A 16,991-nucleotide genomic window follows, 5' to 3' on the forward strand; every position below is an offset into this window, starting at 1 on the left:
TGTGGGACTACCTGCTCGACTCCCTGTCTGTGACTTGCCTGAGGGCCTTCTGGGCTGTGAATTATTTGGTGCAGGCAGGTTTTTAGGCCCCCCCATCTCAAAATCTAAAACGGGGGCAACCTTTACCTCTGCCACCTTGGCAGCAGCAGGGGTGCTGTTGGTTTTGGGGTTTTTCTGCGCATTTATTTTCTATGGGCTTCTGCACCTCATAGATCCGGGTGGCTTGCTCGATGACCCAGTCTAAAGATCTTTTCTCATGAAAATCCCTCACGAGCTGGGTTATTATGTACTTGGGAAGAGCATGGAAAAATGTGTTGATGAATTCTCTGCTGTCCGTGCGCACCCTTCTGGTGGTCTGCGCAAAGCACGCTTCAATTCTTGCACGAATTCTTGTGGGGCCTGATCCTCCCTACATTGCAAATTGTAGGCTGCCTTGCGAGCCTCTTGGGGATTTCTATGTACAGAAAAATGTTTCAAGATGGCCGTCCCATATGTGGACCATCTTGAATGGTTTTGGTCCTCCAGCCCCGCAAAGAAACTGGAGTATTCAGGGGAGAATGTCCATTTGGCATACTGGATGCAGCTACTGCTGTCCTTCAAATGGAAAGTCTCCATCATTTGCTCATAGAGCTCAAAGTGTTCCCAAACAGAATACTTGGCATTCTTATGATAAGGCGTGATGACACTCCTGATTGCCTTAATCTGTTTTAAGGGGTCCTTAAGCAAGGCCCTTTTCACCTTATTGGCCTTTTTGGTTCGGGTAACCCTGGTCCATTCATCCTCTTATTCAGAAGCACTGCTCCCAGAGGTGCTCGTCTGATCTTCCAGGTTTTCCCGGATTCTGCGAGCCTGGGAATAGCTGGTAGAATGTGGGGACCTGGTCTCCTGTGTCCTGTGACGCTCAGAGGAGTCTTCAGATCCCTCCTTGCTACCAGGATTTGATGTGTACCCCCCCCAGTGACCTAACTTGGCAGAGGTTTTTAGGATGCCCTTAGTGGGCCTAATTTCCTGGGGTTCCCCACTGAATTGCATTTTACTTAGGTGCCCATACCCGGATGCCCGCCCACCCATTCCTGGGTGGTACTGGCCTATGAGCCCCATCCTTTTGGCTGGATAGTAATCTGCCATCTCTATGGCCCTGTGCTCATGTGCGCCATGGGACATGGGGGTGAGAGTCCAGGGACTGGGAGAGATGAAGGCCTCTGGTACTAGGGCTCCTGAAGTTATGCTCAGGCCTTTCCCTTTCCCAGCGAACCTCATCTCTATCAGCCCTTGCTCCCTATTGCAATGCAAGAGCCTGCGCTTTCAGTTCCTCAGTTAAGGCCTTACTAGACTCTATCAGTCTCTCCTGCATGGCTACCGGTTGCTGGAGCCTATCATTGTGCTGACAGAGAGCCTCATTTTCTCTCTGTGCCTCCTGATTGGTCCTGGAGTACTGGGCCAGTCTCTGCTGCAGGAGGGTTACCTCCTGAGTCCCATCCCTACTGGCCTGCTCCTTTCTTGCCAGAGCCTCCTCCACCCTCCTGGTGTGACCTAGCAAGCCCTGATGCTCTTTTTGGAGGTTACCCAGCCCCTGGAGGGGCAAGTGATTTTCTTTATGTTTTTCTTTTTAAATGGCAGACTTCCTGGCCTAAGGTATCCCTTTCCTGACCAAGAGCCTGCATTTGTGACGCCAGGTCGTCCCTCTGCCTTTGAAAGGCACCAGCTTTCTGGCGTTCTTCATCAAACTCTGCCTGGGTATCCAGGTCTTTCAAAATCAATTTATTGCTTTCCTCTTTCTCTCTGTCTAGTTGGATTTGCAGATTGGCTACCTGCTCTGTGCATGCCCTGTTGAAATTGATCTGTTGTTCTGGCACTGCAGTAAGGAGTCCAAACTGTCTTGGTATTCCTTCAGCAAAGCCAAGATTCTGGTATCCTGGTCAGCCTTTTCCTGTTGCAGGATATCCATATCCTCCTTCATTTTAATGATGTATTGTCTACTCTCGTTTTCTGACTCCTGGCTTCTGTGCAGCCTCTGCTCAGAAGAGACCAGGTCTATTTGGGCCTTTTCTAACGCCATCTGTTGCCTATTTGCCAGATCTTGGCCGTCAGCACATTTGTCCTGCATGGCTCCCATATATAGATACAAATATGCCGCTATCCTGGCAATCTTATTGTGTTCATCTTTGGCTTTAGGAGCCATATATAGTTCACTCAGGGCCACATGTAAGGGACCCTGATCTCTCCACATATCTGACCCAGTTGTGGTGACCTGTTGTGTGATCGCCTGCAACCATATATTTTGGTCCTGTTCAGACCATTCACCTCTCACAGTTTATGTAAGAGGTGCTCCCTAGCTATCTTCATATCTACCAAGGTCGTCATTCTGGAACTTGATTTCCTTCCTGACTTACAGAAGTTTGTATTTTATTTTGCAAAACAGACCATTTCTTTAGAGCGTTCCTTTAAGGAGTGCTTTCACAGTGTAAAACAGCGTGGTGATCTAACAGGATATGTGTATCCGGTCAGTTGGCACACTGTATTAAGCTGCACAAGTGGTAGATCTAATCCAGAATCCCCGGCTACGAGCCCCCACTTTGTAAGCGGATTCAATTGAACACTACAGCTAAGTCAACGCCTAGTCTGGGATGCTGAGGGAAACCCTTATTGATATATTTTTATGTCACGTTCATTTACTCTGGATGACAACCCTTATATAACACCCCTCTCTTAGAATCCCCCTGACCCCACTGAGCCAAGAAATAGATTTGTTTTGCAAATTAAAAGGTTTATTTGAAAAGTAAACAATATATATATATATATCACACTTTTATAATAAATTAATGTTTGATAGCACACTTGTGAAGATGATAGTGATCAACAATGGATAATGTTACAGTGGTACACTCTTTGTGATGGCTTAGAAGTGATATAGAGAGGATAAAGTAGCTGAGAATGCTTTTATGGCTTCAAGGACAATGCAATGATGAATGAAAATGCAGTACAGAAAATAAACTTGATATGACTTCAACAAAAGACAATGGCCCTCATTACAACTGAGGTGCTAAGTGCACCAATTTTACCTCCATGGTGTAAACTATGTTTACACCATGGTGGATGGCGGATTTACCGCCCCATTACAAGGTGAGTGGGGCGGTAAATCCCCATTTCCCATTTTCCCTTCCCCATTCCCATTTTTGCCCCATAGGGCATAATGGGAGTGGGGAAGGCGCTAATTACGGCACCGTAAATTACGGTGCCGTAATTAGCACCAAGGTGCCTTAGCACCATGGAACTTAATGCCTGCAAAAAGCAGGCGTTAAGGTGGGAATCAGGCGTTAAGGGTTAACGGTGGCGTTAACCCTTAACGCCTGAATTGTAATGAGGGCCAATGTAATCATTTTTCTTTGACAATTCACCCCCCCCCTCTATGCAAGGTAAAGAGATGGGAGGAAAGCACACAGTTCTCAGGAATGCAATCGAATATAATTCATTTCCCCCCTAGCAAGCTTAGAGGAAAACAGGTAGGAGTTTTAAACACAGGCAAAATCCTTTTAAATGTGGTGGCAATGAAGTGAAAAATATACTCAAATTGCTTTAATTCCCTATAGGAGGTTCAGGGTGAGTGAGAGATACTTTAAATTAATTCAGGATCACTTTGGCAATGCTCTATGAATGATTGTCAGGTTGCAGGCGAATTTCAGCAAGGAAAGCAAGGACAAATATTTTTACATGTGGCTGAAATTGAGCAAAATGTCAAATCGCGGCAAATTTAGTCACTGAGCGCAATTATGGAGGCACTATAAGGAGTAGGATGTTGGTTCTAGGCTTGTTGGAAAGCTTAGAATCTTAGCTTTAAGATGACAGTTAGAACTCGCTCCTAGAAACGGTTCCAGAGATACGGCCGATTTAGTAAAGGTAGTTTTTCGGATTTGAAATTTTAAAGCTCAGAATGACAGATGACAGTTTTCAGTTTTAAAGATGACAGATGACACGATTTTAGGAGACAGTTCTAATAGGCTAAAATAGTTTGGATTAGATTATTTTAAACTAAGAGATTGGTTTTGGCACAGTGCTAGCTGGGTACTCACACTAGATTTTGGACAGGAATGCGACTTCGTCACCGATCGGGTCAGGATTGGCTGGACTTCTGCTAGCGGTTCTTCAGAGCGATCTGGTCTCTGGGTCTCTGGTTGTGTTATCGGTTCTGCTAGTGGTTCCGGATACAGCACTGCTTTCTGGATACTGCTACAGGTTCTTGCAAAAGTTATTGGCAAAGAATTCAAACAGCTCGCCCGGCTGTTCAATAGTTTGGTTGGTTTTGAGGCCTGCTGAATCGGATTCAGCTTGTGGATTCAGGCCTCTCTGCTACAAATTCTGGAGTTAATTTCTGGTCTCTGGAGATTGATGGATTTGAAGTCTGGATCTCTAGATGTGAAGTCTGAAGTCTCCCGGCAAAGCGTCCCGAAAGAAAGTGGAAAGTGAATCTCTCTACCTGGGTTTCAATGTTCCTTTTATGTGTTTTGAAAATGGGTGTGTGCCTGGGCCTAGCTAAGCCTGCCACTCTCACTTATCATTGGCCAAGCTTTCCTCTCTCCCTTGATTGGGGGAAAGAAATGGAGTGTCAGAGTGATGCTGTAGGTTTTATGGTCAGAGGAACCTCCCCATGTCAAATCGCACACAAATCTATTTCTGACCCAAATACATATTTATCTATGTACCATTTTTCTAATATTATAGGTCCAGTTAACATATTTTCTGTAGCACCAAACCATCTGATCCCTGTGTTTGTACGATGTTGTGTCCACTTATGACAGAATTCTCCCCTTTTCATCCAGAAAACGACCTCTAAACCTTTCCAGATTTTACACAAATGTGCACCAGGGATATGGTTTTCTGATGATAAAGTGTCAGATTTTTAACATGCATACATTTGGAGTAACAACCTTTTTTCCACTACTATCCCCAAGAACATACCACAGGGTCCTAACACCTCTTAAAATGTGCACAGAAAAATCACAAGAATGATAATGTTATTTATATAATTTTGACAAGTCCGCACTATGAATTATCCATCTTTTTAAAATCATGCTCTGGCCCCAAAGGGGTGTGGTTTTCCACAGCACATGGTGGAATTTCTGGTTTATCCACTTCCCCGAAGCTCAGCTTGCTCTCACAGGCACTGCCCCTCCCAGTTTCTCCCAAGAGGAAGCCATTTTACGACCCCCCCAATATCACATTTGCCTGAGTCCAGGACAGGGCTTTGTTCAACTTCTTGCAGTCTGCAGGTACCACTCGCCTAATTCAATCAGAGAGGTGTCACCTCCTTTTGGTAGGGGCAGCAGGATGCAGCCAGGCCTGGGAAGAGTTGTTGAGCCAGTTCAACTCCCGTCGGGGGTAGTTGTCAGGCAGAATCCACTCTCTTCAAGACAGGCTTCAGCTAAATGTCACTTTAGTTCCCAGTTTTCTACATTCAAATCACACTGACAATTTTTAGACATGCAGCTAGAATGCTGATTCTAAGTTCAAAACTATGACATTTAAACAATTGCAACCTCACAAGTAGGTCACTCATTTATTCTAAACATTTCGATTTTAGTGGCTTTAAACCCAAATTCACTTAAGCTGCTGACATCCCAAGCTATTTTCTATATACACATTAAATAATCACTTCCTTCAAGTCATTTCAGAATATAGTTTTACATTGTATCCACCTCTTAGCAAGTCTTTCCTTGGCCTGGTTTGGGTTAATTTGTTCAGTTTTACACAAAAGTCTGGTGGTTTTAAAACACCGGCTTTCTGATAGTGGTGAGCACCAGTATTGCATCCATTTTTGACATTAAGAAAATGAATTCCCCATAGTTCTGGGTTGCTTTTGGCAATCAGCATTGCCATTCCCAATGGTTTCAGGGTACTGTGTGTGTAGCCCAATGGTGGTTTTAGGCAGTGCCCTCCTGTGCTCACAACATAGGCAAAAATGGGTGGCAGCCTATTCTTCATGTTTTCCCTGTGCACTCTCTGGGGAGTTCTGGCCATCATGATGTTTTCAATGCCAGTAATGCACAGTTTTATGGTAGGGAAGGATGCATGGGTAAAAACATGCCACAACGCCAGTGCAGACATCATTCATGCAGCTAAGTGCTACGCCCCCGTGGAGACCAGGTGAGCGTGACAGTAGTCATTATTGAATTTTCCTATCTGTATGCACCTACCCATTTTTGAATTTGCCTATCTATGTGCACCTAGCCATTGTTAAATTTGTCTATCTGTATGCACCTAGCCATTTTTGAATTTGCTTATCTATGTGCACCTAGCCATTGTTGTATTTGCCTATCGGTGTGCACCTAGCCATTGTTTAATCTGCCTATCCGTAGGCACCCAGCCACTGTTGAATCTGACTATCTTTAAGCACCTTGCCAATGCTGAATTTGCCCATTTGTGGGCACCTTAGCCTAAAATCATAAGCTTAACACCCTTATTGTACCTAACACCTATTACCATGCTCACCTGGTCACCCTCATCATGTTCCCGTCTGTGTCATGCAAGACAGTGTACCTTGCAGCAGTAATAATTACATAGACTTCAAAAATGGCCTAGCCAATCTTTGATGCCTGAGACACTCCCTAATCCCCTGCACCACACCCTTCCTGCCCACCTTATCACCCTTTCTACCTAGCTACCACCAAAACCTCACTACTAGCGATAATGCCCTCCTAGTTGACACCCCAGCTGACCTGATTACTGACCGAACTTCGTTTCACCTTAAACCAAATTCTCCATGTCTGACAAGGGGCACAACTCCCAATGACAGCAAACCCAGGACCAAGCTCTCTAGAACCAAGTTCCCAGGAAGCACACTCACCGTCAACCCTAATCTCACTAACCGTAACAGTAGACCAATAAAAAGCGCACAGCCCCTTACAAGCCCGAACTACTCCCCCTAAAAGGAGCTCTACTCAATGTTAGGTCCCTTGTTGCCCATCCTACAGAAATTGCTGACATTATCCTGACCAATAATCTCGACCTCCTCGTCATGACAGAAACTTGGCTACATGAGGCAGCAGGGCCCTATCTAACCCTAGCTATTCCGGACAACTATTCCATCCTCAGAACCGATAGACCTAATGCTCGTGGAGGAGGTGTAGCTATCATCTTCAAATCCTCTCTAGACTTCAGGTCAGTCACCTCCGCTCCACTAAAATCCTGCAAACATCTCACAATCAAGCTGCAAACTTCTCCCAAAAGCACAATCTCCATTCACATAATATATAGACCCCCAGGTCATCCTGGAGCCTTTGAAGAAGAAATAACCTCTCTAATAGCGGAGAACACTAAACTATCAGCACAAACCATCATCCTCGGAGGCTTCAACCTCGGTTATAATGTCCCTAATGACTCTCCAGCCGCCTCCTTAGCCAACGCTCTAACTGAGTATGGCTTCACACAATTGAGCACCCAATCCACTCATCAGAAAGGTAGAATTATCGACTGGGTAGCTGCTCTCAATTGCAAAATTACCTGCAAGGCTCCCCAACCTCTCGCATGGACTGACCACCATCTCATCTCACTATATATTAACATCAATAACATAGAACCTAAAAAATGCCACACTGCACCAGACTGTCCTACTAGGAATAAGCGTAACATTACTGTCGAAGCCCTATTACCCTTGGTACTTGCCACTCTCAACGCACTTCCGGCCACAGCCGACGTTAACCTACTGGTCAACACCTATAACGACTCCATGGCCAATGCCATCGACACTATCGCTCCATTGAAAATGTGCAAAGGAAAACCCAGAGCACACTTGAACTCTTGGTACACCCCTGAACTCAAATTACTGAGAAAAAAGAAAGCTAAGCCAGAGTCACTGTGGAAAACGGTACCATCTATTGAAAACAAAACCAATCTCACAAATATCTCCTCTCTATACAAAAATGAGCTAATACGTACCAAGAAAGAAGCCTATAATGTTAGGATACATGAGGCGGGATCCTGCACTAGAGAACTATCCAATATTCTAAAGGAACTAGAAAACCCGAATCCTCCAGTAGATACGTGCACGAAAGACAAACCTTGGTGCACCAGCATCCAGAAGGCCCTTGCTAACAAAATCACAGGGCTCCAAACTAAAATGGAGGGCAAACGTCAACAACTCACCTGTAGCAAATCCACCAGCCCTAGCACACTACCTCCTATTGACACCAACTCAGGCTTCACATTCAAGAAGGTAACTATACCTGAAGTACAAAAAATGATTGCCTCCCTAAAACCATCCAACTGTAAAGGGGACAGCTGCCCTGCCCAGATTATAAAAGATGCAGCCAGAGATCTATCACCCTTCATCACTAAACTAATAAACCTATCATTCTCCACCAACTTAGTCCCCATTAATCTGAAACAATCATGAGTTCTCCCACTTCTAAAAAAACAATCCCTAGACCCAGCTATACCTACCAATTCTAGACCCATCACTACGGCCCCATTCCTGCTAAAAATCTTAGTCAGTGTTGCTTATCTGCAAATTCAAGATTATCTAGAGACTAACCAACTTTTAGGAATACGTCAATCTGGCTTTAGACCCCTGCATGAAACAGAAACAGCCCTTGTCGACCTCAAAAGCCAGATTGATGAACTCAAAGATAGAGGCAACACTGCCATCCTACTCCTCTTAGACCTCCCAGTAGCCTTCGACTTGGTCAACCACAAAATCCTCTGCCACCACCTATCATCAGCAACTCACATCTCCTCCTCTGCTGTCATGTGGATACAATCCTTCCTGGCCAACAGAACCATGAGGTTCTTCTCTCCCGTAGCGGCAGCTGACCCCATCCCTATCACATGTGGTGTCCCACAAGGCTCATGTATTTCACCTACTTTGTATAATATATTTACAAAGCCACTCTTTGACAAACTGGACCATCTGTTTGTCACCTACACTAATTACGCAGATGACACCCAGATACTCCTCACCCTCTCAGGTAACTACAACGCTGACGTCATCCGTATTAATGAAATCTTCACCATCATTCAGGCATGGATGACCACATATGGCCTCTGCCTGAATAATGAGAAAACTGAACTTCTCCTTGTTGGCTCACCCAATAACCTGCTGAAACTTAGCCCTAACCATAACAGTATTATCATCGACGGAAATACTATCCCCATTGTTAAAAGTGTGAAAACCCTTGGCTTTTATCTCGATGCTAACACCAACCTCTCAAAACAAATTAACATGACTGCCTCAGCTACTGCTTACACAGGTAAACTGATTAGGGCCTTCAGACCCTTCTTGTCCTCTAATAGTTGTATTATACTGGCCAGAGCTCTTATACAATCTAAATTGGATTACTGTAACAGTCTATACCTAGGCGCAAACCAATCCATAATTAATAAACTACAGGTACTCCAAAATAACACTCTACAAGTGCATGAAACATTCCCAGGCAAGAGCACATCTCTACCACGAGAAAATAGTGCAAATGGCTTTCCATACAACGAAAAATTGATCTAAAAACTATCTGTCTCACATACAAAGCCCTGAATCACCTAACCCCTCTGTATCTCACCAACAAATTTACCCTGAAATCTGCTGTCAGAATCACTAGATTCACTAACACCTTGTGCCTAACGGTGCCCAGATTCACCTTAAAAAGAGCTGGAGGATCTAGCTTCACGGTCCTCGCATCCCAACTCTGGAACGCCTTACCATTGAACATCAAATCCATCGACACCTTTCTTTCATTCAGAATACATGTCATCAGTTGGCTACTGAATAAAAACGAATACTTATCACCTTTCCTTACCACTCTTATGCTCAATGATATTGCCATATATCTTCATTGTGGTTATTACATACAAACTGTATAAATGTATAAATGTATAACTTGCAAAATGTATATAATCTATCCACATTTATATGTATGTAACCACTTCCTTTGTGCCCTTTTACCTCTGGGTCTGGAGCGATATATAAGTAAATAAAACAAACAAACAAACAAACCATCCTGCTCAACCGTCTCCGTGATAACGTCTTTCCTCTCTGATCGACCCTCCCAGGTCCAACTTGGGTCGTTACTATCATCTATCTGCCTCTCCACCTGTGGTGTTCCCCAGGGGTCTAACCTCTCGCCCTGGCTTTTCAACCAATACTTGACAACTCTCCCCACTAAATTGCCATTTTCTGGTCAAACTTCCAGTGCTATGCGGGTGACACTCAACTCATTTTCAGCATGCCCTCGGCCACCTCCTCTATCTCTCTCATCTCTGATTGCCAGACTGCCATCCAATATTGGTGTGCCGCCAACCATCTTTGTCTGAATGCCACCAAGACTGAGATCCTCCTGATCGGCACACCATTATCATCCTTTCCTCTCACTTTCTGACTGGCCTCCCTTGGCCCTCCTCCTATCTCCACCTGCAGGGCTAAGAACCTCTGGGTCACCTTTGATTCCACACTTTCCTTCTCTGCCCACATCGCTGATGTCTCAAAAAAGTCAAACTTCCTACTGCACCTCCTCAGAGGTACTCTGCCTTTCCTCTCCTTCCCCCAGAAGCTCACTGTCTCCCAAGCTCTGATTCTCACTAGGTTGGACTATTGCAACAGCCTCTTTCTAAATTACCTGCCTCTACTCTCCGCCCTTTGCAACTTATCCAGAACAGGACTGTGAGACTTGTCCTTGGCCTCAAGCCCTGGGATCATATCTCTCCATCTCTGAAATCTCTCCAATGGCTCCTAGTGGATGCAATGATTAAATTAAAAAAACCCTGTATTGTCCACAAGACTTTCTGGGGTCTGGGTCCAACATACTTTCAGGTATCCCTGCGCAAATACCTCCCCTCTGGAGCTCTCCACTCCTCTACCTCTAACTCAATCAGGGTCAGTTGTTTTTCAAAGAAACGAGCTGGTGTAGATCTCTGTCTTCGGCTGGGCCTCCCTCTGGAGCAGCCTCCCTGCCACTCTAAAACTTGAGGAAAACCATCTCCGGTTCTGGAAGCACCTCAAGACCTTCCTCTTCGCTTCTGCCTTCGCCCCCCTTAACCTCTGCTGATTCTGTTCTACCTCGGCACCATGCACCTGACCACCCTCTGTCTTCCAGGCCTAGGTACCTGCTCACCCTGCCACCCTCCCTCACTGCCTCTGGGCCACACCTTGCACTGGGGTCTGTATCTGTACCCATACAATGCCCCCCTTTTTCTTCCTGCACTTATCAGACCTACCCAGTCTGCTTCCTTAAACCCAGCACTTGCCACTTGCTGGCTGCACTACCACTGTTTGTTGCCTTTATTATTTATGAATGTATTATTATTTATCTGTTTCTCCTTGCTCAGCACCCTCATTTTCTCCCCCTTCCATGCACTTTTCCCTTCCCCCACCCCCTCTTCCATGCACTTGCACGTTCCCAATGTCACTGTGCCTAGTAAGATTGTTGTTTTGTTCTCCCCTGTTCCCCTTCCCTTGCCTTCTCACGCACTGAAACACTTGTGTATGAGTGTGATAGAAATTAAATATCAATATCAATAACAATATTGCGTCTTGTGTCTTATTTTCATGTGGTATTTTCCCCATCATCTTCTGGCAAGTATATAATGATTCTAGCAATACTGTTGTACCCTCTACTAACACAACCCCAACCTTAGCAGGTGGAATGACCATGTCAGGTGGATCAGTAAGCACTGTAAGTACATTAAGGAGAGGTAGACACAGTGCAGACGCAGACATGGGGGGGTGGCACTCTATCTCACTGATACTGCTCTAGGATCTGATAACGTGGTACAAGCACATGACCAAAGTAGGTAAAGAAACCACTGCAGAGAGCTGCTACGTCTGCTCACTAATCCCCTATGCCATGAGTGCCTCCAGAACGTTCATAGCAACTGAAATACCAGCAGCAGGAGCACCCTGCGTCTGTGCGTATCCATGGTTACAACGTGAGGCAGATTCCAAGGGAAAACAGCAACATTGAGATGGATGTCCAAGGCAACATTTCAATATGAAGACACTTATATAAAGACACTTGACATGATGAACAATTACTGGCAGCTAGACCAAGCCATACAATACATAACTGACGGCCCACAGAAAGGAGAGACGAAAACAATAACACTGAAACACTGAATTAATTACCCTGCCCTAAGAGAGGACCCAAGTAAATAGGAGGAGTACTGGGATGTTGGGAAAGACCACAAATGCTTGTGTATGGCAACATATACACAGCTGAAGGATGGAAGGAGGGAGTAGAAGGTAACAAGGCACACACACTAGCCCAAGCACCAGTAAACACAGTACAAGGAGAAAATGACAAGTGCTTAAAAGAATGGGATGCAAGCACCAAGTTACTGACCTGGGTGGACAGTGAAGCTGGACTAATGCCCATAATACCCCTGAAGAAACCAGCATTGTGTTTTCAGAACGATGGAGCTGTAAAGGTTGGAGAAAACATGGAGTGTACGTACACAGAAAAACATCCGGCATTGAATACTGGGACGGCAGTACTAATGGATCACTATTGGGCATGCAGATCTAAAGCGTACAAGAAGCTGCCACCCAACTGGGGAGGAGTTTGTTCATTGGCACAAAAAAAGAAAAGGTCAGTGTGAGTGACTATAGTAAAAAGAGACAACTATTTCTCATCAGCATCAGACGCATCACTAGATGATGTGCCACCTGAACATCAGCTGTTCAGTAGGACAGAAATGTTTTTTGTGTCAGTAGTTTCAGCTGCGCAGACATACACAAACGCAAAATGGTTGCAGATAAACAGATGGGAACTGATGCAGACAATAAACTCGACTGTAAATGGCTTCAACGTAATAAAAGAAGAGCTCCGAGCAGTAAGGTTGATGGCTCTCCAGAACAAATATGTTCTAGACCTTTCACAGCAATGGAAGGGTGAGTTTGTGCCAAAATCGTGAATTCCTGTTGCACGTTTGTGCCGGCAAATGATGGAGAAAATGGCAAACTGACAAAAGCAATAACAAGATTATCAAAAATGCATGTAAAATGGAAGACGTAGCAAAGGGAACAGGAAAAGACCAGAGCAGGCTGTCATATATATGATCATGGATGCCAACATGGCTGGCAGACTGAATAATAGTTTTACTAGGTGCATTCATTTTAGTAATAGTAGGACTGTGCGTGATTACGATCTGTATCACACAATGTCGCAAAACGACTGAGAAAACAATAGGGACGAAAGTGCTAGTAGATATAAACGTTGAAGAAGAATCGGATACGATAGTGGTGTCGGAATAAAAAGTATATTGTGCCTCCTATTGTAAATAAATATTAATATTGGCCTACGCCAAGTTGCTCGAAAGTCACTTGCGAGATCTGTGTTGCAAGGTCCTGACCTTTAATCCATGTAGGCCGCCATTTTAGGTCAAACCGCCATTTTAGGATTATGTGGAAAAAGTCACCCTGTGAGCTAAAATGGTGGACGATGTCATTGCAAAATATAACATGGCCGTCTTGACCTCTGTACGTCGCTAATGTGTAATCTGCCTGCAGGCTACTTGTTGAGGTCATGAACTGAGACCTCGTCCTACGTTGACCTATGTGTAAAAGGATTACTCGCGCAATGAAACTAATCCACAAGTATATATTATGATAATGTATTTACACATTGGACAAAGAACATCTGTTTTACTATATCGTATAAATGTTTAAGAAGGCCTACAATACGAAACTTAGAATACACAGTTAATGCATACGCTTATTGTTACATGTAATAAAGAACAAACCAGTTAGATGCGGTTATTTGAGATTTGGCAACGAACCCTAGAATTGGTGATTTATAAAGTAGAATATTAACCCAGAGAGGGGTTGGCCATAGCACTCACAAAATGTATAAAAAGCGGATGCATTATAATGTACAGTCTCTCACTGAACACACTGAACCACGCTGGAGTTCGTTATATTGTCCTGAGGGCCGATAGCTATCTGACTTTGCACTGTTTTGTAATTGTATTCGATAGAGAATAAAGTACTTTGTATGTTCCTTTGAAACCTGTGTTTGGTGTATTTCCTTTTGGGGTACTCAGCCTCGATATTTTGTTTCTCTTTTCACAGTGGAAGAAAGAAATAACCAGAGGGCAAAGATAAAGGAGTGCCCACTGTTCCCAACCGAGATGATAACATTCAACGATCCCTTTGACAACAAGTACTGGGCAAAATGGGTATGATGCAACCTGGAAGGAGACTGCGTTACATGACCTGGAGGTTTGATGACCATGCAAATTACTACAGACATCTTGGAGGAGTAGCAAAGTTATGGCTGCCAAAAGAAAGGGTGACTAAGTATGGTGGTTTGGTCGAAAAGTCGACCAGAGAGGGGACTGAAGAGAGGGTCCCTGGATTGCCCCTCAACAGCCCCATGAACATAACAGCCCGAAGGGTCAAGAAGACACAAAGCAACTCAATGTTTGGGCAGCCCTCAGGAGGGCCAGTGACATCCACATATGTGAACAGATATTCTCTCTAACAGCTATTCAAACCTTATCCAGTCAATGGGCCTCATTACACGGTAGGCGGTAACCATGGTGCTATTAGCGCCATGGTTGCCGCTGGTACCGTACCGAGTCCGCCATGGTGAATGGCGGAATTACCACCACATTCCAAGGTGTGTGGGGGCAGTAATTCCCCATTCACCATGGCACTTCCCCATTCCCATTTGAGCCCCCATAGGGCTCATTGGGGAAGGCGGCAATTACGGTACCGCAAATTGCGGTACCGTAATTGCCTCCAAGGTTCCTTTGCGTGCCCGTTCCTTAAGGTCGGGTCCCTCAAAGGGACCTCGTAGTAAGGTGGTAAGGGTTTACCGGTACCGGTACCCTTACCGGTAACGGTAATCCCTTACCACATTCTGTGTAATGAGGCCCAATGTCTTTATGGATGCAGGTGCATCAACACTGATCATTGATCCAAATGCCTCGATGGACCAGAATGACTAATAACGAGTATCTATTTGTGCTGACATCATTAGTGACACCATGACATAGTCATATTAGTCATAAAGCAAATTCGCAGCCATGTATGAATTTACATGGACACACATGTGCTCACACGAAGAACATGCTTACACAGTTCTATAGATAGAGGACAGACACATATAGATACTGTCGAAAGTTTTATTATTCTTCTCATTAGCTAAGTGCAGAAACGCTGGACGCAAGGCAAACAAAGAGATGCAGAGCAAGTTTGCAGACGCGTATTGCAACTAACCGTATGGATCTATACGATCATATAAGGAGCTTGGAAGGACCACAAAACGACTAATTTTAAGAAACGTAGAACGGTATAGATATATATAAATCATAGTATAGCTATAATGAGGTTATGTGAGGCCACAAGCCACAGGACGAGAGACGAAGAAAAACAGAACTAGGGTCCACAGAACAGCAGGCCAGGGCTCACAGCCAAGGTCAAAGACAAACTGCACATTCCGAAGCTCAAAAGACAAGGAGCCATCTGCAGAAAGACAGGATTAATCCTCAAAAATTGCAGACCTGGGTGCTTGATTTCATGGTCCTCAACCACGTGATGCAGCCGAGCCAAACAATAGTCATTCAACCATGGTGAGAAGACGAACGGTTCCCAGTAACACAGACATGAAGTGAAACAAGGATTCTTTAACAACGTTGCAACACTGAGGGCACTCTCACAGGCAAAAGTGGGAACACTAACAGTTACATTGGGAACACAGAGTCATTCTCATCACCTTGACAAGGTGCACTGAGCGCTGAGAACAGAGCTGTGTCCGAGGGGAGCTCAGCACCAGCCAATCTGGGAACAGATACCCATGTGTGCATGGCAGAGGGCAAGGGCCAATGGTCCTGTGACCCTGCAACAATGTAATAGATAGTTTCATGGGAAAGGGGCAGGCAAACCACCTGACATGTGAGGACCAACAGGGTAATATCTATATGGGCTGGCCATAGGTGATACCACCCCACTTACCAATCAGGCGGGATCTTAGGTTTTTGGGGAAGGACCTGAATTTGTGATGTCAGAATGGTACAAAACCTCCTGACCCATGTTCAGGAGCAGAGATTTCAGGAGATGTCAAATGTCCTGTATGATCCCTGTCTGTTTGTGTAATAAATGACAAATCTAACTTGCCCTTGGCTGAGTCCTCCGTCTGTGTACTGGGGGAGGTCTGTGGGGCCCTGGGAGTTGGGACGGTGAGCTCTTAGTGTGACCACCAGTCCTTCTGGCATACCTAAACCAAAAGTGTCATATTCGACCACACTTTCTCCTTCTCTCCTCACATTACAGACCATATCAAGAAGGCCCACTACCAGCTGCTCCTCCTCAGAGGTATTTTTCCTTTTCGCACTTTCCCCCAGAAGTTCACTGTCTCCAGAGACCTGGTTCTCTTTAGGCTGGACTACTGCAACAGCCTCTTTCTCAATCTGCCTTCCCCTAAACTCTGCCCTCTGCAACTAATCCAGAACAGGACTACGAGACGTATCCTTGTCCTAAAGCCCTCCTACACTTTTTCTCTCCAGCCCTGAACTCTCTCCACTGGCTCCCGGTAGATGCAAGGATCAAGTTCAAGGCCCTCTGCATCGTCCACAAGGCTTTCTGGGGCCTGGGCCCTCACTACACCCAACTCTCTCTTCCAAAACACCTTCCTTCTTGAACCCTTCGCTCAGCCAGCTCTAACTCTGACAGTCGGGGGCTTCTCTGGGCAGAGAGTGTGAGTATATCTCTCTCCTCTGCAGGTGCGTCCCTCTGGAATTGCCTCCATGCACCTCTCAAACTTGAACCGGACCACCTGAAGTTGAAGCAGCAGCTCAAGACCTTCCTTTTCTCCTCTGCTTCCCCTCTCTTGCTACCTTGCTGACCTAAGATTGTTTGCCTTGAACTCCCTCTGTCTTCCCTCCCTTGTCTTGTTGCGCCTAGAAACACCTTTGTACAGGCGTGTTATAAATTGCTCATCATATCATGTACAGATGATAATACACATGTATTCTTCTTTAAATATAATTAATTAATAACAACATCACAC

This window comes from Ambystoma mexicanum, chromosome 6p (assembly GCF_040938575.1).
Source record: "Ambystoma mexicanum isolate Mex_15411 chromosome 6p, UKY_AmexF1_1, whole genome shotgun sequence".
Lineage (NCBI taxonomy): Eukaryota > Metazoa > Chordata > Amphibia > Caudata > Ambystomatidae > Ambystoma > Ambystoma mexicanum.